General features: G+C 36.0%; 1 long non-coding RNA gene across 1 annotated transcript; it reads right to left on the reverse strand.

The window, feature by feature from the left end:
• Positions 1-4,727: 4,727 nt before the first annotated feature.
• Positions 4,728-5,422, reverse strand: LOC140021096 (uncharacterized). The gene is made up of 2 exons (XR_011825067.1): positions 5,221-5,422; positions 4,728-5,119 (listed from the first exon to the last, which is right to left on the reverse strand). It is a non-coding gene; the product is annotated as an uncharacterized lncRNA (long non-coding RNA).
• Between the last annotated feature and the right edge of the window lie 5,162 nt (positions 5,423-10,584).

The raw sequence follows: 10,584 nt of genomic DNA on the forward strand, positions 1-10,584 counted from the left end.
TCGACTTTTACAATTATACGATTTATTTTAGCTATGGCAATCGCTGCTTGACAGTCACAATGTATGGACACAGGAGGCAACAAATCCTTAGTTGAAGGAATATTAGCTAAGAAATTTCTCAACCACTCGGCCTCAGTCCCTGTCAGTTCCAGAGCTACAAACTCTGACTCCATTGTTGATCTAGCAATGATTGTCTGTCTAGCAGATTTCCATGCTATTGCACCACCACCAAGGGTGAACACATAACCACTAGTGGATTTCGTATCATTGAATCAGAGATCCAATTAGCATCACTGTAACCTTCTAATACAGTGGGAAATCCACTATACAGGATACCAAATTCATGGTACCTCTCAAATATTTCATTAGTCTGACTAATGCAAACCAATGCTCACGGTTGGGATTATGAGTATATCTACTCAGTCGACATACAGCATAAGCTATATCAGGTCTAGTAAATTCATCAGATGCATCAGACTCCCAATAATCTGAGCATATCTAGACTGAGCAATTGGGTCACCATTATTTTTCTTTAATTGAGTGTTAGCATCATAAGGAGTACTCACAGGTGTCACATCATAATTTTCAAACTTCCTAAGAAGTCTTTCTGTATAATGTTCTTGTGACAACATTATACCATCACATTTCCTTATGATTTTAACACCCAATATTATTTTGGCTTCACCCAAATCTTTCATATCAAAATTAGAAGACAAAAATATTTAGTACTATTTACAATATCTAGACTAGTACCAAATATAAGCATGTCATCCACATATAAACTGATTATCACATATTGATCATTTATAATTTTGACATATACACATTTATCCACTTCTACAGACGAGAAACCATCTTTCATCAATACTTGATCAAATTTCTCATGCCACTGTTTAGGAGCTTGTTTTAGGCCATAAAGAGATTTAATTAGTTTACAAACCTTATTTCTTGTCCAGATACAATACATCCCTCAGGTTGAAACATATAAATTTCTTTTTCTAAATCACCATTTAAAAAGGCTGTTTTGACATCCATTTGATGAATAACAAGTTTATGGATAGAAGCTAAAGCAAATAAAACTCGAATAGACGCAATTCTAGTTACTGGTGCAAATGTATCAAAATAATCAATATTTTATTTTTGAGAAAATCCTTTTGCTACTAAACGAGCTTTGTACTTTTCTATAGAGCCATCAGAGTTATATTTTCTTTTAAAAATCCATTTGCAACCAATAGGTTTTGCACCAGGAGGTAAGTCTACCAAAATCCAAGTTTTATTTGACAAGATAGAATCTATTTCAGATTTATTGCTTCTTTCCAAAATTTACACTCAGGAGAAGAAATAGCATCGGAGTATGTTAAAGGATCATTATCAACAAGAAAGGTTTGGAATTCATTTCCAAATGAAATTCTTTTCTTGGCCTTTTGCTCCTTCTTAATTCCTCAATTGGAATAATTTCCTTATTTATTTCAACAGGTGCATGAGAAATTTTACTAGACAGTGGAAAAATATGTTCAAAAAATTCAGCATTCTTTGTCTCAATAATTGTATTACAATCAAGTATATCACTTCTTAACACAAGAAATCTATATGCAGCACTATGTTCAGCATATCCAATAAACATACAATCAGAAGTTTTAGAACCTATTTTCCTTTTCTTAGGTTCAGGCAACAAGACTTTAGCAAGACACCCCCAAACTTTTAAATATTTCAAATTTGGTTTATAATTTTTCCATAACTCATAAGGTGTTTTGCCAGTCTTTTTATGTGGGATTCTATTTTGTAAGTGACATGCAGATAATATAGCTTCTCCCCATAAATTATCTGGAGCATGAGAACTAATTAACATAGAGTTCATCATTTCTTTTAATGTTCTATTTTTCCTTTCAGCTACTCCATTAGATTCTGGAGAATAAGGTGGAGTTATTTCATGTATTATGTCTTCCTGTTCACAAAGGTTATCTAAAGTTAAATATTCTCACACCCCTATCTGATCTAATTCTTTTTATCCTTTTATTAAGTTGATTTTCTACTTCAGACTATAGGATAAAAGGCATTATAAGTATCATCTTTATTTCTAAGTAAATAAACTTTGGTATATCTAGAATAGTCATCTATAAAGGTGACATAATACCTTTTCCCACCTCTAAGTCATTGTTTGTTTAAATCACCTAAATCAGTATGAATTAAATTTAATAACTCAGTTTCTCTATGGACAGTTATACAACTTTCTTTGTTATTTAGCTTCTGCACATATTTCACATTTGTCCATATTATCATTAATACCAGAAATTAGACCACATGATTGCATTTTCTTTATATAACCAATATTAACATGTCCTAATCTAGCATGCCATAAAGAAATGGAATCAACAATATAAGCAGAAGAAGATGCATTTTCATTTATCACATTGGAAATATTAAGTACAAAAAGTCCCTGATTACAATAGCCCTTTCCCTACAAACACATTATTTCTTGTCATTACAATCTTTTCAGATTCGAATGATACTTTCACCCCAACTTTTCCAAGCAAAGCCACAGAAACAAGATTTGCCCGAATATTTGGAACATGCAGCACATCATTAAGAGCCAAAGTATTTCCTGAAGTGAGTTTCAATAGTACTTTGCCCTTACCCAGAACTTTAGTAGTTCGTGAGTCTGCAAGGTAGACTATTTTTTCATCATCCCTATTGAAGTATAGGAGGAAAACGCTTCTCGATTTGCACATATGTGCCGAGTAGCCCCAGAGTCTACCACCCATTCTTTAACATTAGCTGCAATGTTCACTTGAGAGATGACTGCAGCAATTATTTCATCTCCTTCGGTTAAATTAACCTTAGGAGGATTACCATTTGCTTTGTCACCTTTATTGTATCTATACAGGGCAACATAATGTTCTGATTTTCTACAATAATGGCAATTGCCTTTCTTTTCTTAAAGTTGGGAATATTAGGCTTGTAATTGGAATTTTTTAGTCTATTATACTGGGACTTATTGGCTTGCATATAGCTACAATACACCGTCAAATAATTCATTTAAGAGTGTTTGTAAAATAGTATGCCTACATACCTTATTGGCATATTGCCACGATTCTTGTATTTTGACATCTGTGGTTGAAGCAGGTTGGGACTCCCGTTAGTGCATAGACCACTCCATGGATGTCGAGTCGTGAGTGTACTCGTTCTTGCCACCTTTTGAAATTTTCATTGGCGAAAATTCAATTTTGGATACATCTGGAAAGGGCTTGGCGAATGGTAGTGCCACTGCAACAGTTGCTGATGAAGGCTGCGGGGTGCTAACATTGTCAGATGCCTTAGTTTCTTAGATTGTTGGATAATTGGCTACAACAATGTTAACACTATCTGCTTGAGTCGTGCGTAGCACTGTCCTAAGAAACTATTTCATGAAATTGAAATGTTTCCCCAGGATTAAACAAGCCTTCTTCTATTTATTGCGAACAAGAAAGACAAACTTTCTTCTTGTTGCAAACTAGAAGGACCAGAACTAGCAAATTAAAACCAGCAGATATATATATAAAAAGGATGAGAACCAGAATTATCAGGAAGATATCAACTAACAAAAAAAAAAATAAAGAGAGAGAGAGAGAGGGATAGAGCAGCTATCAAAAGATATTAACTGAAGCTGCTGGGGTGATTTCTGAGGGAGAAGTGGATCCTATTTATAGACTTCAGAGTGAGGGTGCAACCCTTCTCACTTCCGATGTGGGACAAAGACTGCAACCCTTCTCACTTCTCAATGTGGGACAGAGAAAATAATACTTCTCATTTTTTCGATCTGGGACAAAGAATATTTTTGAAATACTATATATTTTACAACAATCATGTTAGATAGCAGAAACTATAGCAAATGCATATATTTTGCCAATGTTTTGGTACACGTAAGGTCAATCGTAGGTGCTACAACCATGAATTTGCATTCAATTGCTACACCAGATGTAAATGCAGAATTTGTATATCCTTGGATGGGATTTGTTGCAAATGTCCTGATGACAATAGAAATGGATAAGATGTTGGAAGCTGTGGCTCTGAGGTTAAGAATGATCTGACTATGAAAGGGTTTAATCCAATGACTGTGCAACCATTCTGGAACTGTGCAACATTATCAGGGTATGCAATAGTTGAGTTCAACAAGAACTAGACAGGATTGTCTTCAGGCAATGCGTTTGAAGAGAATTTTGAAGCAGAGAATCTTGGTAGGAGGGGATTACTATGAAGCATATAACGGGTGATAAGCATGGTTCAAAGTCGCGGTCACGGCCTGGGACCGTTCCACGCCAGTCCTTGGCATATCGGTCACGGTGAGACGCAAATTTTGAATCATTTAATATTCTAAAAATTGTAAATAATATTCAAAAATATGCTGAACAAAAATAATTAACAAAATTAACAAAAGAAAATTGTCAAATGTAAATTTGTGAGTTGACTCGGACCAATTCGGCCGAGACTATCAGTATCGGAGACTTTCAGACGAGTTCTCGGTGAATCAAGTATCTCGGAGTCATCTCATTTCGATATCATATCAGGAGGGTTCGTTCCGGTGACAACTTAGCCGAGTTGTCTCGGTCTCGGCAGAGACTTTGAACCATGCTTCCGGGTGATAAGTGGTATAGATGGGTTGCCTGTGCTGATGATTATCATTCATCAGAATTAATTGGAGAATATCTCAAGAGAAGGCAGATTTGACGACTATTGCTGATATTGAAGCAGAAGTGAAGTGAAGCAAATAACTTCACGGCTTATTGACAATTTTACCAAGGAAATACAAGATAACTGCAGGTCCCTCAGGGTTTGTGAGCGTAAATACAATGAAACTATTATACTCTCATTCGATTTGATGACTCGAAATGATGAGATGGGTCGATTCCATAATGAAAGTGTGTACTCATTCCTCACATCCAGAGAATGATATCTTTAGTTGTTAATGATTTGATGCAGTGTTATTTCGCTTTCACCCTTTTCACTAGTGACAATATCTGCATTGATTTTCCCTCACTTTCTTCCGTTCACATGAATCAGAGATACGAAAGATGCAGGACACCATGCTAATCAGTTGAAAAGGTATCTTCAGAGCATGCAGCCAGAGGCATGGAAACAAAAGCTGATTGAGCGTAAGAAAGAATTGGAGAAACGGAGGTTCAGAATGAAATAGAGAGGCAAAAACTTGAACTACAGAATAAAATGGTACATATCTGAACATACCATTGAAGATAAATGAGAACAACCCAACCCACATTGAACGTATGCAATACTAGAATTTGGAACTGCAAGCAGAAAAAGAGAGCAACAATCAACAGAGGAATAGCATTCCAGCAGTTGAAATATAAACCACTCAAATCAAAAGCTAAAAGAGTTCGCAACCTAATGAAATTGTTAGCCTTGTTTTTGTTGTTTAATAGATGAAAACTTGACATTACTGTACCCTTCTTCTTTTGAGTTGTTCAACAATGATATATGATATGTTCCAGTCGCTGAACAATCTCTGTAGTTAAGCGGTTCCTATATCTATGAACTTCTGTCAAAACTGGTAATCAATTTAGAAACAGATATTTGTCTGCTGTGTCATGATCATGGTTCGCCAACTCGGCCGAGTCATATCCAGAACAGTCCCTACCGTTCCGATAACCGATACCCGAAACGCCGATTATACCATATCCGATTTGAATCGCTCCGAAACAGTTGATATTAACCGAGTTAGAACGGTGTAGAAGGATACCAGCCAAATTCTCGGATTCGACTCGGATATGAACCGGTCAGATCATAAACAGCCAACAAGAACACAGAGAGTCGGCCACCCATGCTTTCTTGTTTTCTTTCTCAACCACAAAGACAAGATTTAGGGGAAAAGGAGGATAAGGGGAGAAGCATACCGTCAATTTCTGTGTTGCCTTTTGCAGAGAGGGAAGGAGAAAACAGAGAGAAAGAAAAGAGAAAAGAAGAACGAGGGTCACAGCAGTATCTAGAGTGATTATTTGGGAAGCGAGCTGAAGGGGTTCTTCAATTTCTTCATCGTCCGGACTATGAAGAAGGAGAGGAGAAAACAGAGGGTGACGGCAGAGAGGGAAGGAGACAACAGAGGGGAAAGGGAAAGTGAAAAAAAGAATGAAGTTGACTGCTGAATATCACATCTGGAGCTGAAGGGATCTTCAATTTCTTCGTCATCTGTACCGGGCGAAGGGGTCTTCAATCTGGCCGTGAAGGAGGAGAAAAAGGGCGAAGGGAAATTGGAAAAAAAATGAAGAAAGGGACGGCCAAATCTGAGAGGAACAACACTAGTTTGCAATGATCGTATGCTCTCCTTGGCTGCTGAAGAAGTGGAAGACAGCGTTGCTGAGTTGGATTCTGCATCATCTGTTGCTACTCCTTGGGATGTCTTTTCTCTCTTGTCCTTTCTCATTTATGGGTCCCTGCTTTGTAGAAAAGCTGGAAAGATTTGAAAAAAGGACAATTGGATAGTGCAAAAAAGCTGTTGTAGCATGTTTTGTCTTCGAAGTAACATGCAATTAACGTATCATGCTTTATTATGCTAAGAGAAGCTGGGGCTTTTGTACCGGATCAGGGAAAATATAGAAGGAAAAATTGGAAGCACCTGAAGTCAAGTTTTGGCCCAAGTAATTAAGTGAAAATGCTTGTTTCTTTATATCTTTGCATTTCATAATATTATTTGATAAATATTTTTTTTTATTGTATTAAATAAATTACCGTTATTTTCTTTGTGTATAGAGATTTGTATTGTATTATGTAAGATATGATAATTTTATTCTTATATATAATTATTTATCTCATATAAAATAGAATTAGAATGTACATTTGATTCTAAAATCATTTATTAACTAATGCTATAGGCCCTTATGGTAATGACAGTATTATTTTATTTAATAATCAGTAACTATATATGATAATGTAGGTATTTAGTAAATTTAATTTGATAATTGTGTTTTTAATGGTATTTTCTATTTTTAGTCAATTTTTCAGATTTTGAAAAAAATTTTATACACTATAATGTGCGTATCACACCGATATTTAACCGATATGCCGCGACGGATGTGGAACAATCGAGACCGCGACGTGACCGCGACCGCGAAGGCGAACCATGGTCATGATATGCGACTAAACTAGCTGGAAAATGTGAAGAGCGCTGCACGTTTGTTCAATAACTACTTGTAAAACTGAAAGAATCTCCTATATGTTTTAGGTCATTGTAATTCAAACAAGCTGAAGTCCTTTGAGACGTGATTGGACCATTGTCTCCTCGATTCTTGATTTACTGACTAGCAAATCATTGGCAAAGCTGCTGCAGCAAGTCTCCAATCTTAAATTACCTGAGACAACTTCATTTTAACACTAACACTTTTTAGTTGAAGTCTTCGTAGTAGATGTTGTCAAAGAATAAACAAGATTTGCTCATTCAGACTGATTGACGAATTTAATCCTTTAATATGCCCCAAGCTTGCATCAAAACTATGTTAGACAAGTTTGCCTTAATACAGTCGTACATTTCTCCTATGATGGAATGCTGATCTCATATTAAACTAAGCACATTATATGGTTGATCAAATACAACTCAAGTCTTGACATTTAACTCATTATAATCTCGCCTTGGAATAGATTAAGAAGATATTAAATGCCTTTCACTTCCTTGTACCGGATCAAATCCTCAATATTCCACCTTCACTCCAAAAAGCCAACAGGATCAAGTTTCTTGGTGAGGGATCAATTGTGATGTGACAACAGTCTTAATTAAAACAGAACCAGGTGGTGGAAGTTTACATTGTTAGTTTGCAGATGACGGAAATGCTATAATCTGCTGGTCCTTGAAAGACTTCCCATGTCTTTGGCTTTCTGGCGAGAACAAATTTTTGTATTTTTCCTGTTGAAGTTTTTGGCAATTCCTCAAAAACAACAGTTCGTGGAGCCATATAATGTGGCAAATGATCACGGCAATACTTGATAATTTCATCTGCATTTGCATTACAATCATCCTTCAATTTGACAAATGCACAAGGTGTTTCACCCCAATAATCATCTGGTCTTCCAACAACTGCAGCTTCCAGAACTGCGGGATGGCTATAAATCACTGATTCCACCTCATCGAGCTAATATTCTCCCCTCCTGAGATGATAATGTCTTTGGATCGATCTTTTAATTCTATGTATCCATCAGGGTGTCTCACCCCCACGTCCCCACTATCGAAACCATCCACCTTTAAAAGCATCAGCTGTTGCTTTACTATCCTTAAAGTATCATTCATGATGGTGTTGCCTCTGAACATCACCTCACCCTTGTTTTTGTGTCCGGCTGGTACGCTTTGCATTGTTTCTGGATCTTTGATATCGAGTTCTTCCATGCCAAGGTGGTGCAACCCTTGACGAGCCTTGACCTTGGCCTTTGCATCAGGTGGGTAGTGAATTCCACTCAGGTTTCCAAGTGCAAACTGTTCCAGGATCCTATGTTTCGGTCAAGCCATAGGAATGAGTAACATTGAATCCCAGCTCCTCCATCTTAAAAAGTACATGAGGAGGAGGGGGGCAGCGCCTGTCATCACTATCACTTTTCCTAGAAGCAGTCTCCGATCAACAGACGGTGCATTAATTATCATATTTAATACTGTAGGTGCAACCACCCATGTGGCTCACTTGGTGCTTAGCTATGCACTCAAAAATCCCTTTTGCAGTTACATTTCTTAGACAAACATTTGTGCCGCCCTGTGCTGCAACGGCCCAAGTAAGGCACCAGCCATTGCAATGGAACATCAGAACAGTACACAAATAAACAGGCATGGATGGCATTTCGTTAAAAGAGCAGCTGCCAGAGAATTGAGGTAGGCTCCTCTGTGACTGTAGACTAGAGGTGGCAATATGGATAAATGGTTCATAATTGGTTTTGACTTAATGGATGGTGGATGAAATTTATCCAATCCATTTAGATCCATTTAATAAATGGATCTAAATGGATGGATCTAAAATGGATTAAATAAAAACCAATTATCCATTATAATCCATTTAAATATTTTTGTTACTTTTTTTTTTGTATTACCATTTCTTGTAAATTCAAGCCACAAAATACCACGGATGTAAATTCAAGCAAAATGAACCTTCATTTCACTAAAAAACTATCTGAAATTATTATTATTATTATTATTATATATATATGTATATATATATTACATATTACAGAGTAGCCATATATTGCAAACTAGCCCAAACAATAGAGTCCTGCATAGACCGTTTGTAGGGTATCTACAAAATACCAACACTGGCTTTTATTCGTACTCACACAACACTTGCAATGTCTACTACTAAAGCCACGGATGACTTTTGAGACTCAACATCTAGTAATCAGGTGCATGTTGTGTACCAAGCAGGCCATGTTCCCTTTGTCCTGACCTCTTCAAAGCCAATCGAAATCCCACGTACTGTGGAGTTTAGAAGAAGAAACAAAGGAATAATTAATTAGTTCAGCAGTAAACCCAACATTCAGTTTCAGGGTTGGTTACCATTCACGGGAACGGCTTTTTCACACCCCAACAGCAATTTTAGGATGCTCCTTTTTTTAGTCATTTCCTTTCCCTCTCTTTTATTTGGTTTTTAAGTAAATGGATATATATGATTTTTGTGGATAATCCATATAAATCCATTTAATTTAATGGTTTTACTTTGATCAACCATTTAAAACCAATACTATAAATGGATAATCCATTATCCATTTAATTATGGATTATATGGATGGATAAATGGATCTCAATCCAAATGCCACTTCTACTGTAGACAACACCTTTGGGGCTTGATGTTGTACCTGAAGTGTAATTCAAAGCAATAGGATCCCACTCATCATGTGGCCTTATAACCTCAAAGTCTGGTCTTCCTGATGCCAAGAAAGATTCGTACTCTAAATTGTCATTATTGAAATACATGTCACTAACCCTGGAAGATGAGCTAGCTTGGTCAGGAATCACAACTAATTTAGGCGTCTTGCTGCTTGTCTTTAGTAGAATTCCTAATGCCCTTCTGCAATATGAAGTAACTGATAATCAACAAAAATGGCTTTTGCACCTGAGTGTTTTAGCAATGTCGACACCATTGCTGAATCATGACGTATATTGAGAGGGGAAAAAATTCCCCCCCGCCCCCGCCCCATCCCCTGCCCGCCACCTGCAAAAAAAAGTATATATATATAAATAAATATATATAATATGTAATTTAATTAGTTATAAACTTATGATAATGATATTATTAGTTAGATATATTATATAATATATATTAATGTATGCAATATAATTGATATTATCAGTATATGAATAATTAGACATGTCTACTAATATAATTTATTAATTAGTTATACTAAATTTACTAATACATTTATACTAAATTTCTAATTACACTTAATAGAATAACACTTTTTTCTCGAAAAAAAGCACAAACACAATAATGAATTAGTGATTGTATTTGTACAAAAAGTGAAAACTTGACTATTTTAGTTGTATTTATTTCATCATGTTGGATTGTATTCAAATAACTTTTGTTTGATTGTTTTTATGAGTTTCATTTGTAAAATTACAATGAATAA

The sequence above is a fragment of the Coffea arabica genome, chromosome 1e, assembly GCF_036785885.1.
Source record: "Coffea arabica cultivar ET-39 chromosome 1e, Coffea Arabica ET-39 HiFi, whole genome shotgun sequence".
NCBI classification, from domain to species: Eukaryota; Viridiplantae; Streptophyta; class Magnoliopsida; order Gentianales; family Rubiaceae; genus Coffea; species Coffea arabica.